General features: G+C 42.6%; 1 non-coding gene across 1 annotated transcript; it reads right to left on the minus strand.

Annotated features, from left to right (window-relative positions):
• Nucleotides 1-12486: 12486 nt before the first annotated feature.
• LOC141650866 (small nucleolar RNA R71) lies at nucleotides 12487-12593 on the minus strand. Its single transcript, XR_012546877.1, has one exon. It is a non-coding gene; the product is annotated as a small nucleolar RNA R71 (small nucleolar RNA).
• Between the last annotated feature and the right edge of the window lie 2040 nt (nucleotides 12594-14633).

Consider the following 14633-nt stretch of genomic DNA (forward strand, 5'->3'; position numbering starts at 1 on the left):
GAGCTTATGTCTCGGGCCAAAACTCAGTTTTGGCTCGTCTAACCTATATTTGAATCGTGTTATGCATCATTCATGCTTATAAACTCATAAAAATGATAAAGACATGAAATAAATGAGATATTTACACCCTCAAACTTACGTGTATTGATGTTTGCAAGGTAGACGACTTTAGAGACGGTTTTCCCGTAGCGACTACTCGCGATCAAAGAAGTTTAAAAAGGTGCCTTGGAAAAGGATTTTGCTTTGAAAATATGTTGAAAATATGTTAATTAAAACATGTTGATTGATGAATTGAGTTGGTCAAATGGGTCGGTCGAATGCACGGCGACGGTACCAAACAAAATGTGTAAGGCTTGTTTTTACGATCGGTAGGTCGTAAACACATGTCGATTTTATGACTTAGGAAGTCGGGTCTAGAAGTTTAAGGGAGAAGGAGGGGGCGGACTCTCGCGTGAGGATTGTATTGTGTGAAGGGTGGTATTTATAGAGAAATGTCGGTTTTGTGTCCGAAGACGGTTTTAACTCTAAATAGTGTTATTTTAATGCAAATGAAGTTAGAAAACTTTTGAAATCATTTTTCATATCCGAGTACGCATATCAAAAACACGTTATAGTCCGATCATCATCGGGTGGTTTTTGGAAGGTGCAGATATTGGGTATCTACAATTAAACACAACATTCATATATATAGACGCATGACCTTAATCACATCCTACTACCAACAAACCAAACATTAACGTCATCATGATCATATACACATACCCCGCATCCCATTACATATACTCCAATCACTTCCATTCAACCCAAAAATATACTTCATCCAACATATACTTAAAGGTACAAGTACAACATACATTACTTTCTCATTTCATCCAACAATTTCACAAAAATCACAACTACACTTACAACACACATTACTTTAAACACACAACGATTCCCAAGACACCCCCATGTTGACCGGCTAGAAAGTGTAAGGGCCTCAATGCGACTTCAGGACGTCTCCCAAGTCTTTGTGGTAGCTCCAAACAACTCTCCCCGGATTCATTTTATTTAGACTCCCTATGTTCATTAGGTCCATTGGTTTTAGGTTCCAGAATTGTCTCTCTGATATCACTTTGTGACACCCCCACATACCAAGGTGCCTTACCAGGATCACCCCAGCATGAGAGACCGTCACCATCTCAGTTGCCCGAGGTTAGTATATCAAAGTTACCAATCCAAAACACAATTACTAAAGTATAAATGATTAAAGTTTACATGATCCAAATCCAAAATCAAAGTACTACTACAAAAGTTCAACAACTAAGACTGAATGCTAAATCTCTTGACAGCGGAAGCTAGACTCGAGTGATGACTCCCCACGACGGCCCCATAGCTAGTGAACATCATCACCTGTCACAAACTGCTCACCATCCCCGAATGGATCACCACAGATTTTACAAAACAACAAAGGGGTTAGTTACTGTATAATCAAAATAAGACAAGTACAAGAGGCAAACTGCTGATCATCATCCACCTCCAACTCCCGATCTCACATAGAAACTGACTACACACTAAAGTGTGTAGCCCTGCCAGATTACCCATCGCAATAGATAATTCTCACCGCCAGTGGGGACCGCAACCAATCCCTACCTAAGCCCCGCTTATCAATGAGCGATAACCATGTTCATTAATGTGTCCATCCCCTTCTGTGGCGGGTTCCACAGAGGGTGAAATTAGGGCGTGAAGCCACTCCCGCAAGTGACTCCACTCAGCCGAGGACGCACCTCGCGAACATCATCAACAACCACTGATGTGACTCATTTTAGAGCATATTTAGTCCCCGAATTAGCCTCGTTCCTATGCTTTTTAGTGCATAATCGGGTCATTTACTATCTTTAGTCTTTCGTTTTGCATATTCTTTGAGGTTTTGATCCCTTGGTAGGAAAGGAGTAAGAACCTTGCATTTTCGTGGCAAAATGGAGCTAAATTGATCGAATCTAATGACCAAGCATCAAAGTGAAGACAAGACTAGAAGGCCTATGTAAATAATGAAGTAAATGGGGAATGATGAGAAGATCCTTGCATCTCCAACAAAATCCTACAGGATTGTTGGAGGAAGAAAAGAAGAGAAGCTTGCTGAGCTACTATCCGGGCGTCGCAGCCACGAGACGAGCATCCTGGTTGGCTACAATCCGAGCGTCCCATAGCCAGTCCGTTCGTCCTGACCTTCCACAATCCGAGCGTCGCATCCCTCAGGCCGCTCGGATTCCTTCCCAGTGCAGCACGTCTCTCCCTCAGTCCGCTCGGGATGAGCATATTCTTGAAGACTAGCGAAGCGGAGATGAGCATCTCCTTCGAGAGGAGCACTTCCTCAACTTTTCTTAAGGGTCTTAATCGTCATTTAAGCCCTTAGTAACCCTAATTTATGTACCTAATCCTTAGTATAAATACCCTATTGTACTAATTAGATTAGCATCCAATCTTAATATCCTTCTTATGCTCTGTTTATGTTCTAATCTCATCTTAATCTTGTAATCAACTCTTAATTAAGCATCAATACAAATCTCATTTCCTTAATTTCTCTATTGTTCATCCTTTATTTTGGGTAATTGAAGATTATTTGGGTATTATTGGGAGATTGACTGTAACACCCCCATACTCCGAGTGCCTTACCAGGACCACTCAGGTATGAAGACATCACCATCTCGGTTGCCCGAGGCATGATAATCAAATAGACAAAACAGAAACAACATTTATTATGAGTAGTTAAATGAATAAGTACAACCCTCGAAACCAAACTGAAAGTACAATACATTATTCCAAACTAACTGTTCTCAACTGAAATATAAATAAAACTAAACTACAGCGGAAGACTCTATCGTCATGTCGTGGCCATCCCAGCTATCCCAGTATCATCTCTATACCGCTCAATATCGCTCACCATCCCCGAATGGATCACCGCAGTTTACAAAACAACACCGGGTCGTACTAATCACACAATCAATATAGATAACAACAATAAGACAAACAGACAATTTGAACCGCCACACACACACACACATTCAACCAACCGTCTCAATCATCGATCGTCCACTTTGGACCCTACGCCGATGGGGGACCGCAGCCTGCCGTTCCCACCTAAGCCCCGCTCATCGTACGAGCGATAACCCCGCTCATTAATGTGCACATCCTTTCGTGGCGGGTTCCACAGAAGGCGAACTAGGGCGTGAGATCACTCCCGCAAGTGACCCCACTCACCCGAGAACGCATCTCGAGAACCATCAACAACCACAACCACAATCACAATTACAATCACAATCACAATCATCATATCAAACAACTAATTACAGCACATCACCAATATCCCATTATGGGACTAATACTGAGTAGGAAATCCTACCTGGAAAGCACAACACGCAGACGGTATCTACAGCTGTCTCAAAACGCCTCTTCTATGAACCCTCCTCCTACCATACAACACATAGATACTACTAATCAATTACTATTCATAAAAACCCCCAATTCCTAAATTAGGGTTTCACTAATCTTAACAAAACATTATATAAATTACATTAAAAGCTTACCCTCGACGCAAGGAATCCAACGATACGAACTACGATGCAAACCGACCGTCGTCGAACTCCGGAATTGTCAAGAACGCGATTAGGAAGAAGACAAATTGCTTTCTCTCTTAAACAGGTTTTAGGTTTTGTAAAAAGTGATTTAGAACAATGCCGAATATGTTTATATACCTTAATCGCGTAATTAACAAAACCCGAGAAAACTCCCCGACAAACCTAGGACACTCGATCGAGTACCCAAGGTACTCGATCGAGTACCCCCTACTCGATCGAGTGCCCCAACTACTCGATCGAGTGCCCAACAGTCGAAACTATTTTATTCTCGCAACATACCCTTACTCGACAGAGTAAGGGCTACTCGATAGAGTACCCCAAGACATATAAATACGGAGTATTACAGTCGTCCCTCCTTAAAAAGAACTTCGTCCCCGAAGTTCAAACCACTACAAAAACAAAGGTACTCCCTCAACCTTCCCGACTCAAAAGCCAAACAAAACATGATACAAACCCAAGACAAACATCCCGACACAACATACAAAAGGTGTATAAAACTCTTAAAAACTCTCGCGATCATCTCCTACCCCCTAAAAGAAACAAGGTTACGTCCCCGTAACCATACATACCAGATCAAAAAGGAAAGGGTAACGCTCTTTCATGATATCCTCCGCCTCCCATGTAGCTTCCTCGGTCTCGTGGTTAGACCACAGGATCTTAAGCAAAACTGTCTCACCACTCCTAGTCTTTCTAACTTTTCGGTCTAGGATCTGCTTAGGTACCTCAAGATATGATAAAGACTCATCTAGCTCCAAGCTCTCTGCCTCTAACACATGTGACGGGTCACTCACATACTTCCGCAACTGCGATACATGAAACACATTATGCACTCTCTCCAAAGCAAACCGGTAAAGCCAAACGATAAGCAACCTCTCCAACTCGCTCTAAGATCTCATACGGCCCTATAAACTTCTGACTTAGCTTGCCTTTCTTCCCAAATCTCATAACTCCGCGCATTGGAGACACTTTCAGAAGAACCTTGTCCCCAACTTGAAACTCTATGTCCCGACGATGTAAATCTGCATAACTCTTTTGTCGATCCTGTTTGCTCTCATCCTTTCCCCGATCATCTTAATCTGTTCCACCATCTCATGCACCATCTCTGGTCCTAAAACCACTTTGCCTCAAAGACTATCGTCCCAACAGATTGGACTCCTACATCTCCTCCCATACAAAGCCTCAAACGGTGCCATACCAATACTAGTGTGATAGTTGTTATTGTAAGAAAATTCTATCAAGTCCAACCTCTGCTCCCGGCTACCACCAAAATCCATCACACAAGCTCGCAACATATCCTCAAGAGTCTTGATTGTTCTCTCGAGTCTGCCCATCGTCGCGCAGGATGAAATGTTGTACTCATCTTCAAAGTGTTCCCAACGATTCCCGCAACTCCTTCCAAAACCTCGATATAAACCTCGCATCTCTGTCGGACACTATGTCCTTAGGGACTCCATGTAACTTAAGCACGTTCTTTCGATAGGCCATAGCCAATTGTGCCTTAGTCCATGTATCTTTCATTGGAACAAAGTGAGCGGACTTGGTCAACCGATCCACTATCACCCAAATCATGTTGTTACCTTTCGACTCTTTGGCAAACCCACAATAAAATCCATGGAAATGGATTCCCACTTCCACTCGGGCACCTCTAAAGACTGAATCTTACCTTGTGGTCTTCTCTGTTCCCCTTTAACTCTCTGGCATGTCAAACAACGGGACACAAACTCAGCTGTCTCTTTCTTCATCCCAGGCCACCAAAACGTTTTCTTCAAATCTTTGTATAACTTGTCTCCACCTGGATGAACTGAATATGGTGTGCAATGCGCCTCTGTCATGATTGTCTTTTTCAACTCCTCATCATTAGGAACACACCACCTACCATCAAACCTCAAACTACCATCGGTATGAATAGAAAACGGGACACTTTGTCCCTTTCTCTACTCCCGCTCTCCACTCAACTATCTTAGGATCCAAAGCCTGTTTACCTCGAATGTCATCATAAAACTCCATATGTCTTTGTCATATCACCCATGGTATCTCCTTTTCGCATCATATGAATCCCAAAGCTCGCTACCTCATCCCTCAACCTCATCAAAGATAGAGGTGTACACAAGGAATGTACACTCTTCCTACTCAAAGCATCAACAACAACATTGGCCTTCCCTTCATGGTAGATGATTTCCATGTCATAATCGCCAATCAACTCCATCCACCTCCTCTGTCTCATGTTCAACTCCTTTTGAGTGAAGATGTACTTGAGACTCTTGTGATCGAAAAATACCTTAAAGGTCGCCCCATAAAGGTAATGTCTCCAAATCTTGAGAGCAAACACCACCGCACCCAACTCCAGATCATGAGTAGGGTAATTCTCCTCATAGGGCTTCAAGCGCCTAGAAGCATAGGCAATCACTTTACCATTTCGCATCAACACACAACCTAGCCCATTCTTGAAGCATCGGTATAAACCTCAAAATTCTCGCTCCCTTCAGGCAATGCTAAGACGGGAGAGCGTGGTCGACGCTCCTTTAATGTTTGGAATGCCGTCTCACAACTCTCGTCCCAACGAAACCTATTCTCTTTCCTCATCGAGCCGCTGTCATCGGTCTAGCTATCTTGGAGAAATCTTTCACGAACCGTCCGTAGTATCCAGCTAAACCCAAGAAACTCCTAACCTCAGCAACATTCTTTGGTGCCTCCCATTTTGTCCTTTGCCTCAATCTTCGCCTAGGATCTCTGACTACCCCATCTTTAGATATCACATGCCCCAGAAAAGCCACTTTCTCTAACCAGAACTCACACTTGGACAGCTTAGCATACAACTCATGCTCCCTCAATGTCTGCAACACGATCCTCAAATGCTCCTCATGCTCCTCCTTAGTCTTAGAATAGACTAAGATATCATCAATAAACACCACTACAAATTGGTCCAAGAACTGTCTAAAGATCCTATTCATCAAATCCATAAACACTGCCGGCGCATTAGACAACCCAAACGGCATCACCACATACTCATAATGGCCATACCTCGACGTGAAAATTTGTCTTCGGTATGTCCACATCTCTAATCTTCACCGATGGTACCCCGACCTCAAATCAATCTTAGAAAAGATCATGTTGCACCACTCAAGCGATCAAACGGATCATCTATCCTTGGCAAAGGATACTTGTTCTTTATCGTCACTCGGTTCAACTCTCTGTAATCTATGCATAACCTCAAAGTTCCATCTTTCTTCTTCACAAATAGAACTGGTGCTCCCCACGGCGATACACTTGGTCTAATGTATCCCTTCTCTATCAGATCATCCAACTGCTTCCTAAGCTCCTCCATCTCCTTAGGACCCATACGGTACGGTGCCTTAGAGATTGGCCCCGTCCCTGGCTTCAACTCAACGGTGAAATCTATCTCTCTCCTCGGTGGTAACCCCGGAATCTCATCAGGAAAAACGTCAGCAAACTCTCCCACCATGGTATCTCATCAACTGTCGGACTCTCTATCCGGTCATCTCTCACATGGCATAAGATCAAAGGACATCCCTTCCTCAGATAAGACTTCAAGGTGACAGCTGCAATCAACTTAACTTTGGGTTTGACTAGAAACCCACGATAAGACACACTTACACCCTTAGGACCTCTAAGGGACACTCTCTTTTGATGACAGTCTATCTTAGCTTTATACTTTCCTAACCAATCCATCCCAACTATCATCTCAAAACCGTTAAAAGGAAACTCTAGCAAGTCTACAGGAAATCAACTTGCCCAACTATCAAGGATACATCTCTAAACAACCTCCCACATGGTACAGACTCACCCGAAGGTATGAAAACTTGCTCATTAACGGACTCATAAACTCTCAAACCCAACTGTTTTACATGACTCGAAGACACAAACGACTGAGAAGCCCCGAATCAAACAAAACAAACGTAGGAATACCATTAACAAGGAATGTACCGGTGATAACATGCGCATCGCCTCGGTTTGCCTTCTTGTCCATCATGAATAACTTGCCATGGTCTTCCGCCCACCTCCTGGACAAGATCTTGGTGATGCGGTCGGCTTAGCACCCGACCCTTGATTGTTGTTGTTGTTATTCATCGGTGTCTTCTGATAAGAATTACCGCCGTTGCGGTTGCCTCCACTCTGGTAGCTCGACCTCCCGGTTTGGCCATGACCCACTGGTGCATTTGCTCGCAAAGCTCTGTGCGGGTCTCGAAAAGATCCGGTGCACTCGTGCACTCATGTCTCTTGTGGCCTACGCCACCACATCCAAAGCAGTCACTCCCGGTGTTACTCACACTCCCTCGGCCTCGCCCAAAGGAAGCCCCCAAAGACTAAACCCGATCCGAAGAAAACCCCTTAGGCGATTGTGGTTGCCTTTCTTGTAATTAGATTGGCCACCACCCTCGCTCTCGGACTTCCTCTTCTCACCACCGGACCTCTCTGCGCCATCTCCACTAGTCTCTCGGCTCTCCCCGCCCTCTCATACGCTTCCTTTACATCGTAAGGACTCCCACGGGTAACTTATCCATAATTTTCGTGGTTAGCCCGCTCTCAAACCTCAAAGCCAGATTCTCATCACTCAAACCCATGTCCTCGGCATATCTAGATTTCTCATTGAACCGCTGTAGTACTCAGCCACGAGACATCTTAGCGGTCATCTTAAACTTATCAAACTCCTCCCTCAACTTACTCCTCACATGTTAAGCACAAACTCCTTCCTCACACCCCTACGAAACTCCTCCCAAGGTATAGCAGGTAACCCTTGGTTGGTATACAATTCCTTAGCACTCACCTTCACCGAATCCCACCACTTGCCAGCTGCCTCCCTCGGATAAAATGCGGCCCGATCCACTCTCATCTCATCGGGACGGCGAACTAAATCTAGTATATTCTCCATCTCCCTCACCCAACTATCAAGATGGTTAGGCTCCTCAACTCCCTTGTACTCCTTCGGGTTAAACCTCGCAATATAGAGGCTGACTTTAGCATGATCAACCTCCTTCTCCTTACTCTTATCCTTGTCCTCATTCACTCTCTTCGGGGTCTCGTAAGAGCGTCTGGTGTTCCAACATCTTAACGATGTCATCCGTAGTCATAACCTCAGCTCTCGCGTACAAAGCATTTCTCTTGGGCGGCATCTTGAAGCTATAGAAGAAAGGGATAAACATAAACACGCGTACTAAACCTCAAAACACGATAACGCGCTGCATAGGACCTACTCGATCGAGTATCCAAACCCACTCGATCGAGTAACGGCCTACTCGATCGAGTGCCCCCATGTACTCGATCGAGTACCCAAACTCCAGAACCAAACAGACCTTCTGATCTCTAACCCACTCGATCGAGTATCTAGGCTACTCGATCGAGTGCCCCCCTACTCGATCGAGTACCCATAGCTACTCGATCGAGTGCCCCAAAACGCGATTCTGGACTCAAAATCGCCAGAAACCCACCCGATCGAGTTAGTCTCACTCGATCAAGTATCACTAATACGTAAAGGCTACCCGCATGTTACGTCATATACTAACATGCTAAACTTTATAAAAACCGCATGATATCATAAATTATATGCTACGCATCTATTCTACTTATCAACAAAAATCAATTCATCATGCTATGAAAGCCACATTGTAAACACTCAACATGTTATTCCAACCATACATTACTTTTCTTTTACATGCTCAACCTCCTACTTCAACACCAAACAATCAACACACTTCATCACTTTGTTGCACAAGTTAAACAAGACACATATATTCGACAAACACTTTCCCCCGTGACCGGTTCAAAGTTGTAGGGCGACCCCTTGCGACTTTAGGACGTCTCCCAAGCCTTTGCACTAGCTCCTACAACTTTTACCCCGGGTTCTTTTTAATTGACTCTCTCTATGTTCATTAAGTTCATTGGTTACGGGTTTCGGGATCGTCGCTACGATACCATTTGTAACACCCCATACTCCGAGTGCCTTACCAGGACCACTCAGGTATGAAGACATCACCATCTCGGTTGCCCGAGACATGATAATCAAATAGACAAAACAGAAACAACATTTATTATGAGTAGTTAAATGAATAAGTACAACCCTCGAAACCAAACTGAAAGTACAATACATTATTCCAAACTAACTGTTCCCAACTGAAATATAAATAAAACTAAACTACAGCGGAAGACTCTATCGTCATGTCGTGGCCATCCCAGCTATCCCAGTATCATCTCTATACCTGCTCAATATCTGCTCACCATCCCCGAATGGATCACCGCAGTTTACAAAACAACACAGGGTCGTACTAATCACACAATCAATATAGATAACAACAATAAGACAAACAGACAATTTGAATCGCCACACACACACACATTCAACCAACTGTCTCAATCATCGATCGTCCTTTGGACCACCGCCGAGTGGGGGACCGCAGCCGTTCCCACCTAAGCCCCGCTCATCGTACGAGCGATAACCCTGCTCATTAATGTGCACATCCCTTCTGTGGCGGGTTCCACAGAAGGCGAAACTAGGGCGTGAGATCACTCCCGCAAGTGACCCCACTCAGCCGAGAACGCATCTCGAGAACCATCAACAACCACAACCACAATCACAATTACAATCACAATCACAATCATCATATCAAACAACTAATTACAAAGACATCACCAATATCCCATTATGGGACTAATGCGAGTAGGAAATCCTACCCGGAAAGCACAACACGCAGACGGTATCTACTGTTTGTCTCAAAACGCCTCTTCTATGAACCCTCCTCCTACCATACAACACATAGATACTACTATTCAATTACTATTCATAAAAACCCCCAATTCCTAAATTAGGGTTTCACTAATCTTAACAAAACATTATATAAATTACATTAAAAGCTTACCCTCGACGCAAGGAATCCAACGATACGAACTACGATGCAAACCGACCGTCTGAACTCCGGGAATTGTCAAGAACGCGATTAGGAAGAAGACAAATTGCTTTCTCTCTTAAACAGGTTTTAGGTTTTGTAAAAAGTGATTTAGAACAATGCCGAATATGTTTATATACCTTAATCGCGTAATTAACAAAACCCGAGAAAACTCCCCCGACAAACCGGACACTCGATCGAGTACCCAAGGTACTCGATCGAGTACCCCTACTCGATCGAGTGCCCCTGACTACTCGATCGAGTGCCCAACAGGTCAGAAACTATTTTATTCTGCAACATACCCTTACTCGACAGAGTAAGGGCTACTCGATAGAGTACCCCCAAGACATATAAATACGGAGTATTACATTGACAACCTTCCATCAATCATCAAGTACTTCTATTATTCTTTGCTTATTATTTTGGAATCATCATTAGGTATAATTCTCTTAATCTCTTTTTAATTATTGTTAATCAGTTCCATTCATTCATCATGTTTTGCCTTGTTAATATGATTGACAACCTTGTTAGCATGATAAACTTGATAATGAGTAAGTATTCTCTTAACTAGGGTTAATGGTTAATTAGGGGAAACCAACATGGGGGATGATTCATGCTTAATCTAATATGTTCACATAATTTATTTGCTTGCTTGTTGTGATCTCAACTTATGCACATGTTATGTTTGATGAAATGCGAGCCTATGAATCCTTGCATTTTTTACCCATCACTTACCTTTTCAACGAGACTTGTAAGACATAAACTAACTCGAGTCTCATTCGACCATGCATATAGTTGAGTAGGGAGGATTAAGTCGACTTGTAGGTGTTGTACAATCTAATCGATTCGGCTCCGGGACCCAAACTTTCCTAGGATTATAAGATATAAACCAACTCGATCCTATCACAACAATAATTGCTTGCTTATAATTTGAGAATATGTTTGTATGATCAATTCCCATGTATCCCCTATGAACTCTTGACACCATAGTGCTTTTAATCAATCGTTTACATCTCATTTTAATCATCTTGCTTGTTTATTTACATTGTTATTTAGTTTAGTGATCTCTTATCTCAACCCAAATTGTGACACCCTTAGACGCGACCATTTGCAATCGAAAATCCTACATCAATACCCGTCTCTTGGGATCCGACCTTTACTTACCTCTTTACTAATAGTAGAGTAGTTTGTGAAGTTATAAATATTGTTTTGGTCTAGGTAACTTTTGACGACGAGTAACAAAACCGACGAACCAAAAATGGCGCCGTTGCCGGGGACGGTGTTAACTTGTGATTTTCTTTGATTGTTCTTAGTTGTGTGTTTCTTTGCCTTGGGGAAGTACAACTCATCAAGGTTTGTTCTAATTGTTTTTAAGTTGTTTGATATTTTGCATGTCTAGAAGATCACAAGATAACTTGTTACCCATTGATCAAGAAATTGAAAGAACTTTGACAAACAATAGAAGACTTGCTAGATATACTTTGAGAGGTATTGGTGAGATTGTGGATATTCAACCAAACAATATTGAGTTCATCACCCCTTTTGTAAGAGAAGGAGAGGATAACCCAACACATAACCCACCACAAAATCAACCCACAATGCCTAAATTTTTATCACATTCCGTACCAACCGAGGAGAACCTACCAAATGGTACTCCCAGACCACAACATTTGACCGGTAATTTCATTGCAAAATCCGCATTTATCCAATTAGTCGAAAGAAGCCAATTTGGGGGGATGCCTAGTGAAGACCCTCATTCTCATATGGAAACTTTTTGTGACTATTGTGATGCGATTTCTTAAACCGGAGTGACTCAAGACCAAATTCGATAGGTCTTATTTCCTTTTTCTTTGATTCGTACCGCGAAACAATGGCTAAAGAGCCTTGATAAGGCTACTCTTGGTATTGACTCTTGGAAGAAATTGGCACTTGCTTTCTACAAAAAATTCTATCCTCCGGAAAAGACTAACATGTTGAGAGCCCAAATCACCGGGTTCAAACAAAGGGATGAGGAATATTTGTATGAAGCATGGGAGAGATTCAAGGATACTTACCGATCTTGTCCACATCATGGACTTAGCGAGTGGTTCCTTGTACAAAAATTTTGGAATGGTCTTTATGAAGACTCCCGAAACGTTCTCAATATGGGATCAAATGGTATTTTTACCGAAGTTGACGATAGTCAAACATGGAACAAGATTGAGGAAATGGCGGTCCATAACTCATAATATAGTAGACCTCGGAAGGCTACTAGAGGAGGAAAGCATGAAGTGGACTCTATTAATCAATTGGGTGCTCAACTTAGTGCTCATATTTATACCATTAATTTGAAGTTTGAGAAGGCTATGGCTAAACTTGAAGAAGCCTCCAAATCACCTAAGCAACATGTTAATGCCATGGTGGCATCTTCATCAATTCCAAGTGGAATATGTGAGAGTTGTGGAACTTTGGGACATGACCAAAGTGAATGTAGGGGAATAAGTGAACAAGTGAATGCTTTCCAAGCATACAAGAGTGGTACCACTTATTCCAACTATTACAATGAAAACACCAAATTCCATCCCAACCTCTCATACAAAAGCCAAAATGTTCAAAACCCTCAACCAACATACACCCCACCTCCAATGAGAAACCAAAATCAAAGACCCTTTTACAACCAAAACCAAGGTTACCAAAATCAAATTCCATACACTCAATCAAATGACCAAGGTTTTGATGTTCAAAAAGCGGTCCTCCAAATGCAAAAGAACCAACAAGAGTTTTTCACTCAAATGCAAAAGGATAGCCAAGCAAAAGACATCACCATTAACAATATTACTAGCATACACAAAGATGTTGGAGACCCAAATGTCTCAATTAGCATCTTCAAGTTCACAAAGATAAAAGGGGCAATTACCACCTCAAGGTAATCCCCCAAGACAAGAATCGATGAGTGCCATCCATTTGAGGAGTGGTACAAGGTATGAAGGGCCGAAGAGGCCCGTTGATGAAGATGTTGTGATCAATGCTAGTGGCAAGGAAAGAGGTGTTGAAAACTCTAAAGAAGAAGAACCCACCACTCAAGAAGTTTCAAAGAAGGATGAAGAGAAGGCTAAAGAGAAGGAGCCTATTGTGATTAGAATTCCTTTTCCAAGTCATCAAGCTAAGCCTAAGTTTGATGACCAACTTGGAAAATTCATGGAGATTGTGAAGAATTTGGAAGTCTCAATTCCATTTACGGAATTAATCAATCATGTTCCGGCCTATGCGAAGTATATGAAAGATATTCTTACGAAGAAGAAATCCATCCGGAAGCTTGAGACTATTGCTTTCACTAGAGTTAGTAGTGCCATCCTACAAGGAAGTTCACCTCCAAAACTAAAGGATCCGGTAAGTTTCTCCATTCCATGCACTATTGGCGACACCACGATCAACAAAGCTTTATGTGACCTTGGGGCAAGTGTGAGTGTTATGCCGTATTCGGTGTGTAAGAAGCTAGGAATGGGAGAACTCAAGTGCACCAATATCACGCTTCAAATGGCGGATAGATCAACAAAGACACCTTTAGGGGTATGGGAAGATGTGCCGGTAAGAATTGGCAAGTTCTTTATCCCGGTAGATTTTGTTATTGTTGACATGGAAGAAGACTGCAACATTCCTATTATTTTAGGAAGACCTTTCTTACACACCGCGGGAGCGGTGATCGATGTAAAACATGGAGAGATCACCCTTGAAGTAGGAGATGAAACCATCACTTTCAATCTTGACAAGACAATGAGAGCTCCACGATTACATGAGCCACGTTTTATGGTTGATCACTATAGCCGGCAAGATGATAGGAAGAAGTTGGCATTTCAATGGAAGAAGAAAGTGGATGATGCTCCATCAAAAGAGCAAGGAAATTGCAACAAAGAGAGCTTGAAAAGCTCACCACCCATGACAAGTGAAGAAGAAGGCCTCATTGGCCAAGATAAGAAAGAAGGAGAGTTGTCTTTATCAACTCATGACATTTTTAGGGATCAAGTAGACGAAGTATGCGGTCTTTGGGATGATGAGTTTGAAGGGATATTCAATCCCTATATCGGTAATGCTATGACCCAAGACCACCATGAAGAACAACAAGTGCAAAGGTCTATTG

This window comes from Silene latifolia, chromosome 3, assembly GCF_048544455.1.
Source record: "Silene latifolia isolate original U9 population chromosome 3, ASM4854445v1, whole genome shotgun sequence".
NCBI classification, from domain to species: Eukaryota; Viridiplantae; Streptophyta; class Magnoliopsida; order Caryophyllales; family Caryophyllaceae; genus Silene; species Silene latifolia.